Genomic DNA, 14349 nt, shown 5'->3' on the forward strand with positions numbered 1-14349 from the left:
GGTGGCTGACCCTACACATCTTACACACGACCGTGGACCTTCCGCCATATATTCTATACAAATGGAGGGGCCTTGAAGCCACGCGCCCACCATGGATCCACTACCGCCTTCTGTCGGGTCGAATGTCTTCACCTAGATGCCTAACGCTCGGACGCACCCTAAAAGCCGAGACCTGACAACAGGCCCCAACATAGGCCCTGGCCTCCCGACGAAGCATAAAAGAAAGAAAAGTCTCCATGCGTCCTCCACCAGAAGGAGTTTCCAAGCAAGGGACTTTACAAAGACAACGGGAAGAGTTGCCCTCATGCTCCCTGACCTAGGCTCTTTTTATAGTAGCCATAGGCCCATCATTGCAGCTCACCGCTTCTCGAGTAGCATGTCATCCAACTATAGGGACACGTGTCATCACAACGGCACCTCGTTCTACGACCATTTAAACTGTCTTATGCCTCGCCTCCCAAGCGACATTATCGAAGCATCATGGTCAAATCTTCTGCCACCCGACTGTCAATATATCATCATCAACGGATCTCACGTCGGATCCCTTCTGCCACCCTGTCGTTCAAGTGTCACTCTCTCTCTGACTGCGCGTCAGACTGCAGATGCTTTGCCAACTGTGCGCCGTATTCACAAAGACACGTAACCCCGTGTGGGCACATCCAGCCTGGGTCACAACCCCCTCATGGGAACCAACACTCTACCCCACACGGGCACATCCCGCCTAGCTCACAAGCCCCCATAGGCATCAACACCTCATCCCCGTAGGTACCAACACTCTACCCCACGTGGGCACATCCTGTTTGGGTCACAAGCCCCCGCGGGCACCAACACCTCACCCCTTGCGGGCACCAACACCTCACCCCTCGCGGGCATCAAAACCTCACCCGCTGTGGGCATCAACAACTCATGCCTCGCAGATGCAACTCGCCTTAGTGACATCAACCGGCAGCCTAGCCGCACCTCCATACCACATCTGCAAGGTTCACTATTCTAGTGAGCCCCTCAAAAAGAGAAAGAAAAGAGAAGCCGGGCTCTACGGCAACCATCGCGAGTAAAAGAGAAAAAGCTTCAGGCGGACATAACCACCGAGGCTATGCGTAAAATAGCCACAAAATAAAAAAATGGGTACGGAGAAAACTTGCAAGGGCACCGTGAGTAAAAATGACAGGCGGGCATGGCCACGAAGCCATGCGTAAAAGAGTCCTGAAATAAAGAAAACCGAGCATGGCAAAAACTCGCAATGGTTCCATGAGTAAAAATGGAAATCAAAAGGGCGGATGTGATCTCGAAGTCACGAGTAAAAACACCTCAACAAAAGGACTTGGTGAAAAGCATCCTCATGGCACCACTTCCACCTAGTTCAAGTGAAAACTCGCAATGGCGATTAACATGCAAAAAAAATTCCAGCCCCTGCGCCATCCAAAAAATTCCGCCCTTGTGCCATCAAAATTTTCGACCCCTATGCCATCTAAAAAATTTCGGCCCCTGTGCTATCAAAATTTATGGCCCCTGTGCAGCCTCCAAAATAAAAAATTCCAGCCATTGTGCCATCCAAAAACTTCTGGACCTTGTACCATCAAAATTCTAGCCCCTAAGCCGCCTCAAAAATAAAAAATTATGGCCCCTGTGTCACCATCAAAAAAAATTTCCGGCCCCTATGCCATAAAAAACATTTCGGCCCCGGTGCCCTCCACTAACATCAATCATTGACATGCAGGGTGAAGTCTTCTCAACAAAGAGACCGCCTTAGGAACCCTCCCTATCAAGTCTAGACTCTTTGGTATAGGCCACACAAAAAGCCCCCGACTGGATCATAAAGGATGGGAACCGAAGAGGTACCCTGCTTGTCAAAACAAACTCACCATCAGGAGCTTCTGCTGGTCAGGGATAAAGCCCCAAAAAAATTCACCTACCAACTGGAGCATCAAATCGTTTTAGGCATGTTGGGATAATGCCCCTCAAAAGGCACCCGCTGGCTCTCTTTTTTTGCCGGTTAGGTTGGGATAAAGCTCAAAGAAAAGGCACTCACCAGCAGGACCATCAGAAGTTCTCATTGATACGGAGTCATAAGCCCACACAAGGCAATCTATCAGTGTGTTCTCCCAGAAAACAAATTATGACAGAATCGAAAGAAAGCCCCTCAACATGGCATCGGTCTGCCAGAAGCCACTTTGGTCAGCCCCCGGTCTAGGGAAAAGCTCAGCAAGGTCTACCCCTCAAGGACAGCACCGATGCCGGTGATCAAGAAAAAAAATTATTGAGAGGAAATAAACACGTTTTAGTGAAGATTCATCAGATGAACTTAGACGATAAAGCCTTCATTTCGAATGTTGCACTTCTTGCTTCTCTCGAAGCGCAACATCCGTCAAGGAAAGTTGTTGTACGTTAGTTTTGACATACTTACATCTACCAAGCAAACAAGGAGAGAGTGGGTAACAGCTTGGCCCTGTGGGTACACAAGACATCGGTAGGTTGAAGTTGTGCCGTAAAATAAATCCTTGAGACTTATGACTTGGGTACAGTGCCATCGCACCAAGGACAGACTTACAACTGTAGCCCTATGTTAGAGACTTCAAAACTATACCAGACCACCGCCATTGCATTTAGAATGTTGAAAAACCCCTAAGGACCAAATTTGGGCTCAATCGGACTACCCGAAAGGAGTCTATGCCCATGCGACCTCGCAACAGGTGGGTTTCACACTAGCACGGTGCAGCGTCACCGAACCAGTCCCTAAACATGGAGATTGCGATATTGTGTTTCGAGAGTAGCTTCAAGGACCCATGGTGCCTTTCTTTGAAACCAGGAGAATCCCAGATTCAGATAAGTTCTAGATCATGCCAGCCTCGTCATTTTGACCTAAGGCATCCACTGTGGCATGACCTAGAGTCCAACTTCTCCTGAAAAGAAGGTGCCTGCAAAACCAGAAAAGCCAGGGCTCAAGAAGAAGAAGCCTTGAATCCAATATAGCACAGCTCAACATTAGAGCATCAGATCACTGCGGGGACGAGTTCAATGCAACCACCTCACAAAGAGCTGCAAATTACTATAACTCTTGCATTTAATCCAAGGCCCGATGAATGCAAGTCCCCATATCATAGAAGAAGTAAATCTGCCAGGTTTCCGGAATCCCTCTTTTTGGTGACCTCCCAAATTAAACAAAAGAGCAAACCAGAAACGCTTCAACCCAAACTTGGTTTAAAGTGATTGCGACTGTCTCCTCTCTCATTTGCAATCAGAGCCTGGAGCCAGAACATCGCCCGTCGACGTGCATTGGAGAACAAAGTTCACAAATCTGGTCGAACTTCAACCCCATGGGAAAAGCCCACCACAGCAAGACTAAAGGGCATCAAAATGCTCAGAGTCGCAAGGACATTGAAGATATGCTCAAGAGTCATCTGAACCATCAGGCAAGTTACAGAAAAAGCTTCTAACATCTTGCCATGGCAGAACAACCTGCACGTAGGGACAACTTCGTCATTAGAGGAAAGGATCTTAGGGGATATTTTGGTCATTACGCCTAATTTGGGGATTTATTCCTAATTTTTTAAATTTTAATTAAGCTTTGTTTTTTAGCGTTCACCCATGTTTGTTGAATCTTCTATATAAGTAAAGCTTAAGTCACTTGTAAGAAAGGCTGAAAAAATCTTTGGGCGGGGTATTTACCCATTATAAAATAGAGGCATTACGTTTATCATTTGCTTTTGAGTCCTTAGTTCTATCGAGAGGATAAAGAACTAAGGACTGAGAGAGAGAAAAATACCCCTGATCATGCAGCTTCGCAAATGCCTCTGAGCGTGTGGACTCCTCCTCCTTATCTCCTAAACTAGGTCACACCCCAACCCTTCTCTCTCTCTCTCTCTCCCTCTCTCTCTTCCCTCCTACACGATACATCACCTGTACCGCGTAGCAACCCACATCGCCAATAGACGTATGGACGTGAGGGAACCCACGGGCTCTAACCCTTGGGTTCTCTTACACCCCTCCATCGGCCAGCCAGCCCCTCCCTCCAGGCAATAGGCATAAGGAGGGACAGGTGCCCATTCCAGTCTGAAGCAACAGAGAGAGAGAGAGTAGAGAGGTTGCGAGCCTGAAGAGAGTCTTCGTCCAAACCATGCTGACACACTACTGGAGGGTTTGTAACTGTTCTAAGAGGGTAAACCACCCAGACGTGTCCCATGAACCTCAAGCGACAAGGTTAGCATCCCAAAGCGCTTTCGTCGTAAAAAATATCTCTCATTGTTGTTGCCTATCGGCCCATAGGAGCCCCACGGGCCCACGTGAACCCCCTTATTGGTGCGTGCCCTCATCTCCTCACGTGAGCGACCTCAGGATTGTCTAAGAGAGGGTTCTTGTCATGACCCATCGAGAACCAGGTCCGACCAATTGTATGGATGGAGTAAAGGATGAAGCCTCCTATTTATGATCTTGGTACATCACTTTTATTGGGTAAATGAGTAAATTTCCGTCAATGGATGTCAAAGGGATCACTTTTCCATCTCTTTTCTTCTTGGAACATGTGATTACGTGATACTGCCTTGTATTCCACATCTTCATGAGTGGTTTGAGTTGTTTCTCTCAGATTAGGATTTTTAATGGCTTTCATAGGCAACATCAGCGCTTGAGAGCGCACTGGGTCCGTGAAATAATACTTCACATCAGCATAATGTGACTCAACAATGGGAAACTGTCTTTTATCAGCATAGACCATGTTATTTGAGGTCATTTTCCATCCATTTTATCCCCGATACGAACAAGGAGAGAGCAGTTCATGACCTAGGTCTGTAGGTACCAAAATGCTTGTAGACTGTAGAAGCCATAGGACAGTAAGCCCTGATTCGGAAGTGGAATTTTCTTCTATCTTAGAATTTCTCGAGAACATACAAGAGTGTGGCTAAGGGTATCTTAAGAACACTTGCCAAGTTTTGTTGTAATCCGACGAGTTTAAGGTAGTGCAAACGAGAAAACAGTTTCGAGAAATTCTGCTTCTCTCATGTTCAAAATGGGCTTTGAACTACAACACTATTATTAGATAGTTAGATGGAGTCCACACCATCTCCATTGGATTTAGAATAGTTGAAAACCCTTGAGTACCGGTTTTTGACACGTTTAGATGCTTCTGGAGCAAGTTACGGCCAAATTACCCAAAATGGGTAGGTAATACACTATTACGGTGCGCCCTCGGCCAACCAGTTTCCATTAACGAAAACTATACATCACCAGTTCAGGAACAAATTCACAAGGTCATATCTTCTTCATCTCGAGTCAGATTGAGCTCAAATTTTGAGAGCACATTCATCTCATCGACTCAGTTGATTTGATATGTGACACGCATGGTGACATGGTCCGAGCAGGGAGAAATTGAAGAGATAGGTTCACCAAAAAAACCCAAAATTTTCAAGGAAATTCTAGCCACACATCTCACCAATCAAACTCTCGTATCACAACGTTCGCACGTCGGATCTACCTCAAACCCAACCCATTACGAGCACGAGGTCAAACGCTTCAGTTGAACCGAACCTTGCACGTGATGGATAGTCAGATTCGATGTACGATGTGTCCGAAGTTCTCGTAATTCTAGCCACAGGAATCCTTTCTCCTACCAAACTTTCCCAATTTGGAAAACGATCATCCGGGCATCAAATTGAGCCATTCTTTTTACGGAACGATCGTGACAACTTGCTCGTTACGCTACAATGAAGAAAAAAGCGAAAAAGACTGGGAAATGGGTTGAATCTTAAAAGTAATATTACATGTTTTTCCTTGTTTTTGCCACATTGTGATTATGGTTCAAAACTCAGATGCACGGCTCGAAATTGGTACCAAAATGATCATCTTCTCGAGCTCATCAAGAAAATAGGAATCCTTCACCTGGATGGTGATCGGAAATGCCCCAAATCAACCACAAAAAGTCTGCATGATTGAACGACCATTATAGGGACTGATTTGAAATAGTCAAATTGTTGGTGCAAGCGCAAAATCATGATTTTGCCCCTTTTTTTAGATTTTCTTTAAGTATTTAAATGCCTAATTTCTATCAATTAGGTTAAGTTTTAGTCATCCACCCATGTTTGGGTCCCACTTCTAAATAAACAAGCACGTATCTCATTATAAAGGGCAACTTTGGGTTAATAAAAATCCCATCTTTCGTTCACTGTTTGGTCACGTTTGAGAGAGAGAGAGAGAAGAGAGAGAAAATTTGAGCAGGTACCCTTGAGATTAAGGATAACTTTCTCTCTCCTCTTTCTCTTTCCTCTTTCTCTCTCCTCTTTCTCTCCCCTTTATCTATCTCCTCTTTCTCTTTCTCCCTCTTTCTCTCTCCTCTTTCTTCTCTCTCCTCTCTATACTTGCATGACTATACCCACTATCGAGCATGACATTTCTCTCTTCCCTCTCTTCTCTTTCTCTCTCTTCTCTCTTTCTCTCTTTTATCTCTCTCTCTCTTCTCTCTCTCTCTCTCATTTTTTCTCTTCTCTTTCTTTCTCTCTCTCTGTCACTCACTTCTTTCTTCTCTCTCCTCTCTCTTTCTCTCTCTTCTCTCTTTCTCTCTCTTCTCTTTTTCTCTCTTCTCTCTTTCTCTCTCCTCTCTTTATCTAGCTCGATAGTATCCACTACCCAGCATGACATGTCTTTTTGTTAAAACCTTTACTTTTTCATGCTCCCTCATGTCCATTCTTTCTTTCTCTCTTTTTGTGCTCCCGCACGCTCACCCTTTCCTCCTCTCTCCTTGTACTTTCACATGTCCACCTTCTTGAGGTGCACCCTCATATTTGCCGCACGACTACCTTCTCCTGGTGCACCCTCGTGACCACCTTCTCCTGGTGCACCCTTACGACCACCTCCCATTACCGTGTGCCACCTCTTACTATCGTGTGTCAAGCCCTCCATTGCCAAGCCATGCCTCACTCTGTCGTGAACACCACCACTGCCGTGCGCCCATCTTACGGCTTCATCTCAGTTGCCATCCACTTCGTCACCATCTACTACTCCTCTCTCACTACTCTCTATTATTTGGGTGCAACCCCACCTCTCTTCACCTACAATCGCACCCACAATCAGGCAGCCACCCTCTTCTCTCGTCACCTGCCTGCAACCTCCGTCTCCCCCAATCTCAGCCCTTTCTTCCATCCAGATTGCAGCTAACCTCCCTTCTTTCTTTGCTGCTCCCTGTCCTCCTCTTCATCCTCACCAGCACCTCTTCCTCGACACCACCTTCACCTCACTGATGCACCATCTCTCATTAGCTGCAACCTCTCCCAATTCCATTGCTTGCGTAAGGTCTCCATCCATCTCTGATCCGAACGTCGTACATGATGAACGGTCGGATTTTACACACGAAGTCGACAAAGCCACTATAAATTTCGTTGTCGGATTTTCAGATTCCGGCCAAAATTCCAAAGTTGCAAAATCTTCGTTCAGGCATGGAATGGAGCTACGTTTGTTGCCTTGCGATCGTAACGACATGCTCAGTGTGATATAGTGAAGAAATCATCGAAAAATGTCAAGGAATGAGTACACTATCGATCCGAAGTTTCAAGGTCCATTTAAATTTCAAGTCACATGATTGTGCATTAAAAACATGATCCATGGCTCTAAGTCAGTATCAAACCGATCGCCATGCCGAGCCCTACAAGAAAACAATCATCTATCAACTAGGCAGTAAAACGACCTAGGATCATCCATGAAAAAATCATGCACGTTCTAGGGCAACAGAGGGACTGTTCTAAAATTTCATAAATTGTTAGAAAGGGGCAAATCTATCATTTTGCACCCTATTTTTTAATTTTTTTAAATATTTTAATCTTAATTTTTAGCAATTAGGGTTACTTTTGATTATCCACCCATGTTTGGGGCAAGTTTTATATACACGTACCTTCATTGTACGCACAAAAAATAGAACACAGACTCAATCCCTCACAAAAGAGAGAGTTTTTACTTAATTTAGTTTATCTTTCTTACAATTGTTGGGTCACGTTTGGAGAGAGAGAGAGAGCAAGGTGAGAGAAACTTTTGATTGGTACCCTAAGGCTTGAGGTAGATATTCTCTTTCTTCCTTTTCTTTTCTTCTCTCTCTTCTTCTTCTTCTTTCTCTTCCTCTCTTCTTCCTTTTCTCCATCTGAGTTCCTCCCGGAGGCCATGTGCGGCAGTGGCAGTGCCGTGCATGTCTCTCCCATGGTCTCATAGGTCGTGCATGGTGTTGGTAGTGCCATGCTCGAGTCTTCTTCCCCTTTTGTTCGTCTGTCTCTCTCTCTTAGTGAGGCCTGCTGACAACGACGCTCATCACCATCCGTAGATGTAGCTTCGACGTCTCAGTGAAGAGCTTAGACGGCAAAACTCGTTGCTACTTGTAGGGGTCTTCCGCTATTGCGTGCCTATTGCTGCCCGCTAGAGGCCTCGGCAACACCTATCACCATCCGCGAGTTTCCTTCGCGGACTCGGTGCCCATCCCCGTTCTTGAGCTTCGTCTGTGCGTTCAATACTCATCGCCATCCTGCTTGCGTCCCATGCTTGTCGTTGCGTGCCTCATGAGAACTATCACCTGCGCTCCATGAGAGGCTATCGCCGCCCGCGCAAGGGCGTGTTACCTTCTTATGTTGCCAAAGGCAATGTCTAGCGCCCTCCGTAGTCCTCTACTCACCCTCTAACGGTGAGCAGTAGTGTCTAGCATCGTTCTTGAGCCATGACACTGCTACTCCATGATCATGGGTGGCAACGTCTAGCACTGTCGGGACCCTATCTCCTCCCTTGTCTCGCTCTCTTTCTTTTCGCTCTCTTTCCTTCTCTTCACTCTTTTCTCTCCTCACTTGATTGAGGTGGACTTAACCTAGCATTACCACATCGGTCTCAATTTCGAGTAGCAGTGCCGTCGTGCTGGTCTTGAGTACCATGCCCGTCTTGCTACCACTCCGAGTCAGTCACTGTTCGACTATCAAGCTAGTTTCGTCCCTTAATCAAGTTCTCTTTTTTTTGTTCAACTTTTGCTCGAAACTTCCAGTTCATCACTCTAACCTCATACATTCTTAGCCACGAGGATGTGCAATGCTCTAAGACAAGTGTGGGTCTCTTCGACCCACTTGTCTTGCAAACTAACCATAGTAGTATTGTGCAGGAAAACAAGGAGATTATAGGTTAAGGGAGGCGATTCTGAACTAGCTAAAGTAGCTGGGGGACTTTTTGATGTGATCTAAGGGGGTACCCACATGAGCCAGCCCGAGTAAGTCCCGAATCCACCTTAAATTCCTCTCTCATCGGTTGGTATACCTGCCTTTGCTCTTGAGCAAGGTTTCGAGAGAGCGATCTCAAATCCTGGTTCACTAAAAACCTGAGATACGTGCCGTCAGATCATCTAGATATGGAGGACGAGATCGAGGCACCAAACCCGCTTAGCGACTCCACTGGGGATTTACTACCCCTTAGTCGGTTCGCTCTTGTTTAACCAGTATCCTCTTTTACTTTCTGCATTTCTTTCTATGGCATCTAGGTTGTTCAACCTGTTCATCGGAGTCACGGACTTCCTTATCACCACACTCGTGACTGTCCTAGGGAAGCGAACTGCTTAAGCTTCCTTCCCTACTCTCTTGCTGAGTTGCGACTTACAGTTCGGCTCTCCCAGGTTCTTGCCAAGGATGGTGCGAGAGGGGACTTAAAGGTCCCTGACTCCCCGCTGACTTAAAGGTCCCTGACTTAAAGGTTCTTGCCCAGAACTGCTCTAGCTTGTTGAGCCACTTCAGTCACCTTCTCTTTGAACAAGTCTGCACAAGGGATGTCGAAGTTTATGAGGTTGTCCATCAGACTCTTCATCAAAAGCGGGAACGCGATCAACTTGAAGAAATAAGCTTGACTGAAAAGTTGATATGCGGCATAGGTCACGCCCATTGTCCTTGGAGACATTACGACGATTGAGCCTAGTAACCTGTACAGGGAAAGGAATCTTAACCTGTGATATGATAAAGCCACCGCGAGTGCGCCAAATGAGAGGATGAACAACTTGCTCTGAGAAAGAAGTGACTACAAAAGCTCCACCTATGATAGGTTCCCTTCGAGCAGGAAACATAAGTCCCCCTCTCAAAGTTGCAAGAGAATCGCCCTGTTGCCTGTTAGTATCAAGTCGCAAAAAGGCGCTGATACATCTTCGCCCCTAGAAATAATAGGTTGAGATGAAGGATGTGGTCCGTTCTCAACAATGGGAGGCTCTTCATCCTCGATAACGATAAGGTCCCATTTTGAAGAGACCTGCATTCTGGGAACTTTTGAAGCCTTGGCTGACTGCCGGGGATATATTCGATTAAGAGACTTCTACCTGCCCGATTGCTACGCGCAAACAAAAATTAGAAAGCAGGATTGTCGCCATCTGCCCTTTGAAATGGTAACGCCGTCTTGCAACTAATATGTGTTAATGCTAGTGCTGCAGCTGTGAAGCACGCGCCACACGTGCGTTCCTTGAACTACGAACATGTGACCTGACACTTGCAGTGTGGCCTGTCATTGTGTGTGCGGAGGGCGACTGTTCATCTTCCCACGACCCTTCATCTCTCAATTGTTGTGGCCCTGGAGCCCTTCGGGTTCCCATCGGTGTTTCCCCTCTTCATTGGGAATTCACTTTCGACCACTGGAAAAAAACCCTTCCCCGCCGTCTACTCGTTACCAGGGTCAGTGGAAAGCCACCAAAAATTCCCGAAAGCTCCCTATGACCCCGTGGCTCTCCCTTCTCCCTGTTTTCCCACTTCAGCAAGTTCACCCCAAACTCACCAAAATTTCGCTGAGTTCCTGGTGAGTCCACTGCTCCTTCCTCTCCTCGTCTAATAACCAGAGGACTAACAGAGCCCTCTGAACTCTCTGCAACCTCCCCTTCAACTGCAGAGCTACCAGAGGAGCATTCAAACATCGGCAGGGAACCTTTGCGAACCTGGCTAGGGCCCCGAGAAACCCTATTCCTTGCTCGGAGAGCCTCGACACTCTCCAAGGATGTTCGCAAGCACGTCGCGAAGGCCCACAACCCACTGAAGCTCATCAGAAAGAGCTGCCTATCTAATGCAGATTTCAGCTAGGAAGTTCTAGCTAGGAAATCTCTCCCCAGAAGCTTAGGCCCTCTCTCTCTAAGAAAACTCTTCAACTGTTTTACCCTTCGGTAAAATAGTAAAGAGGGGTTTTCCCCCCTTCTATACTCAGCACAACCGCAAACTAACCTTGATAAAAATGAAATGACACTCTAGTCCCTAGTCCCTAACAGCAAGAAGACCAGGCAAGGGCGGGTCAAGCTTGAGACCCGAAAGGGTTATTGCCACTTGCTTCACCCAAAGACTAGCAACGGGTGCTTCGTTAGGGGGCTATCGCCATGCACCTCGTCAAGACTATCACCACGTGCCTTGTCAAAAATTCATCGCCTCACACCTCATCAACGGCTACTGCCGAACGCTTCACCAAGGGACCTAACGCCATGAGCACATCATTTAGGCCTAATGCTGCATGCGTCATCCAACGCTTAGTGCCATGTGCATGCCATGGACCTCCCATCTGGACCTTCGTCCTGCATTCTCAGGAAGTTAATTCCCTGCACCACATTCTCACTCCTTAGGGAGTCCAATCTTCGGTGACGGCTCTGTTTCCCATGGAGATGCACTCCCTCACCACACTATGGTCCAGATGCACGACCCTAAACTGCATGGTCTAAACTATATGACCTTAAATTGTAGCAGAGGTGCAAGGGCCACAATTTTCTCCCAAGCTAGTATCACCGTGTGAGCAGAGAGATGTAATGTCGAGCGAGAAGGCGTAAGGATTCTTGCCACGTGCGAAAGGTGTACGGAGTATTATTGTCTGAGGCGTTGGCACGCATGTTTAAGGAGCAGCGCCAGGTGGAGTAGTATCGGTTGGAGTAGCACCGGTTGGAGCAACGCCGGTGGAGCAGCATCGGTTGGAGCAGTGTCAGTGGGATAAGAAGAGAGTAGCATCGATTGGAGCAGCGGCGATGAGATAAGAAGAGAGCAGCGCCGGTTGGAGCGGTGCTAGTGAGATAAAAAGAGAGTGGCGCCAGTTCGAGCAGCGTCGATGGGATAAGAACAGAGTAGCACCAGCTGGAGCAGCGTCGAGTGGAGCAGCGCTGGGTGGAGCAACGCCGGATGGAGCAGCGTCGATGGGATAAGAAGAGCGTAGCACCTGATGGAGTAGCACCAGTGGGATAAGAAGAGAGTAGCATCTGTTGGAGTAGCGCCGGTTGGAAGAGAAGAGAGCTGCACTGATTGGAGCAACGCCAGTTGAACGTTTGATAGTGCAACGCCAGAAGTGTCTTAGTCAAACGTACAACCTCTGTACATGTCAGAGCTGTCCTGTACGTGTCAGAGCAATGAGTGATTGCATCAACCACAGTGAATTTCAACCACCCTCTCCTTTTAAGCCTTGGGCAACATGGGTCTCTCCCATTTTTCTCAACTTCTCCCTCTTTCTTGAAGCTCACTACTGCCCCTTTCAAGACAGCCCACTGGTGAAGCCAAGGAAAGCCAGTGAAGGCCATGAGTGAGGATTTGTGATAACGTGAGAAGTCAAGGTAAGTGGTTTTAGCTTTATGCATCCATGAGTGTTGTAAAAATGTTGAAATGGATTAGATGATATAAAGAAAAATGTGAAGAATGAATGGGTTAACATGAGGTTGAAGTTTTAGTTTGTGCTTCTCAATGCCATGACTGTGTCTACCACATGTTTGATCTCTTTATTTATGGAAACTCATGAAATCGCTCACTGTGAGACTCCTTATGCTTGGTTAAGAAATATTAAGTGTTCCTTAAAAGTATATTAACTTGAGAATATGAATTTCCAGAATTGTGAATGTGTTTGCATCTATATGTTCATTGACTAAATGGCATCCAAATAGAACCAAATTAGTCCCAAAAGAAAGACGTGTGTATGCTCCAAGTGTACTTTTTTTGTCATGATAATATTTTGCATGGATAAAACGATATGGCTGTAAATGTCGAGGCATGACATTGTTCGTAGTTGCTGCTTTTCCCAGCAACTGTGGCCCTCTTTGGGTAATGCTTTTGGCCTAGCTCATGGTATCCAAAAACCTTTAAATTACCTCCATTGGAAAGGTTTATGAATTTAATTAAATTTGATTTTTTTGAGATGTTTAAAACTCCCCACGGCTTTTGAGCTATGACCCAAAATGTGTGAACACGTCACTACACACTGTTGCAGGGAAATTTTCAGCAACTAAGACTCACTTTGTACTGAGCTATTGACCCATCAAATGGCACCTAAATTTCTTCAAATCACTGTTTTTGTAAATAAATGTGTATTAGCTCAAGGTTTCATGTTTGAGGTCTCCAGAAAACTCCCTCTACATCGGGATCTATGCCCTCGTTAAGAGGGGCATGTCACTGTTACTTGTCACTACATCATTGTATGACCATGCGACACTAAGTTATCTTGATATATGATAAATGTGAATGCCATATGATAAATTCCATGATAATTCCATAAAGATATGTGAATGATTCTTTGTAAACTGCACTTTGTGAGAAAAAGGGGCCACGAGCGCGATAAAGATGAAATGAATTAACAATGATTGCTAACTGCTACTGAAAAAGCTTAGGTGTAAGTGCCCTGTGATAGCTTATGAAATGCTTGTATTTTTTATAATGAAATATGATTCATCTATTATGAGGCAATGAATGGCCATTGCTTATATTGTTATCGACCACTACGTGGTGGGACACACACTGGTAGTGGATACTGTTATGATGATGTGATGAATGACCATTGTTTATATTGATATTGGCCACTACGTCGTGGGACACTCACAGGTAGTGGATGCTGTTATGATATTGCCTGTTACGTGATGGAACACTCATCGGTAGTAAGGAAAGAGATGTCAGCATATCCCCTAACAATGGTCATTCATATTCTCTATCTTGACTTGATATGCATTTATGCTAAATTATGACTTTATATTGAAAAATTGTACTGTTGTCACATATGGATAGAACGACCACAAATGCATAACACCAGACCTACTTACTGGGTTGTATAGCTCATCCCATTATTTCTCCTCTCCTTCTAGATTGATAGCTGTAGGTACAGGACTGGATGTTTGTGTTTGGCGACTGGATGACAAAGCTAGTGTTCTTGAAGAAGGTACTTAGACCTTGTTTATGTATGGGCTGCTTGGCCTTGGTTTTGTTTTGTTCTTGGTGAATATGTGTAATATTGGACCTAGATGCCTCGAACTGAATATAATAGTTTGGAAGATTTTTATATTATGAATATTGGTGTGCGGAGTTTTTTCTTACTCTTCTGCTAGTTAAGCTTGTTGCTTTAGCTGTCTTCCATGGTTTCCTTGATTTCCGAATATAA

This window comes from Amborella trichopoda, chromosome 1, assembly GCF_054954075.1.
Source record: "Amborella trichopoda isolate Santa Cruz 75 chromosome 1, AtrichopodaSantaCruz75HAP2 v2.0, whole genome shotgun sequence".
In the NCBI taxonomy this organism is placed as follows: domain Eukaryota; kingdom Viridiplantae; phylum Streptophyta; class Magnoliopsida; order Amborellales; family Amborellaceae; genus Amborella; species Amborella trichopoda.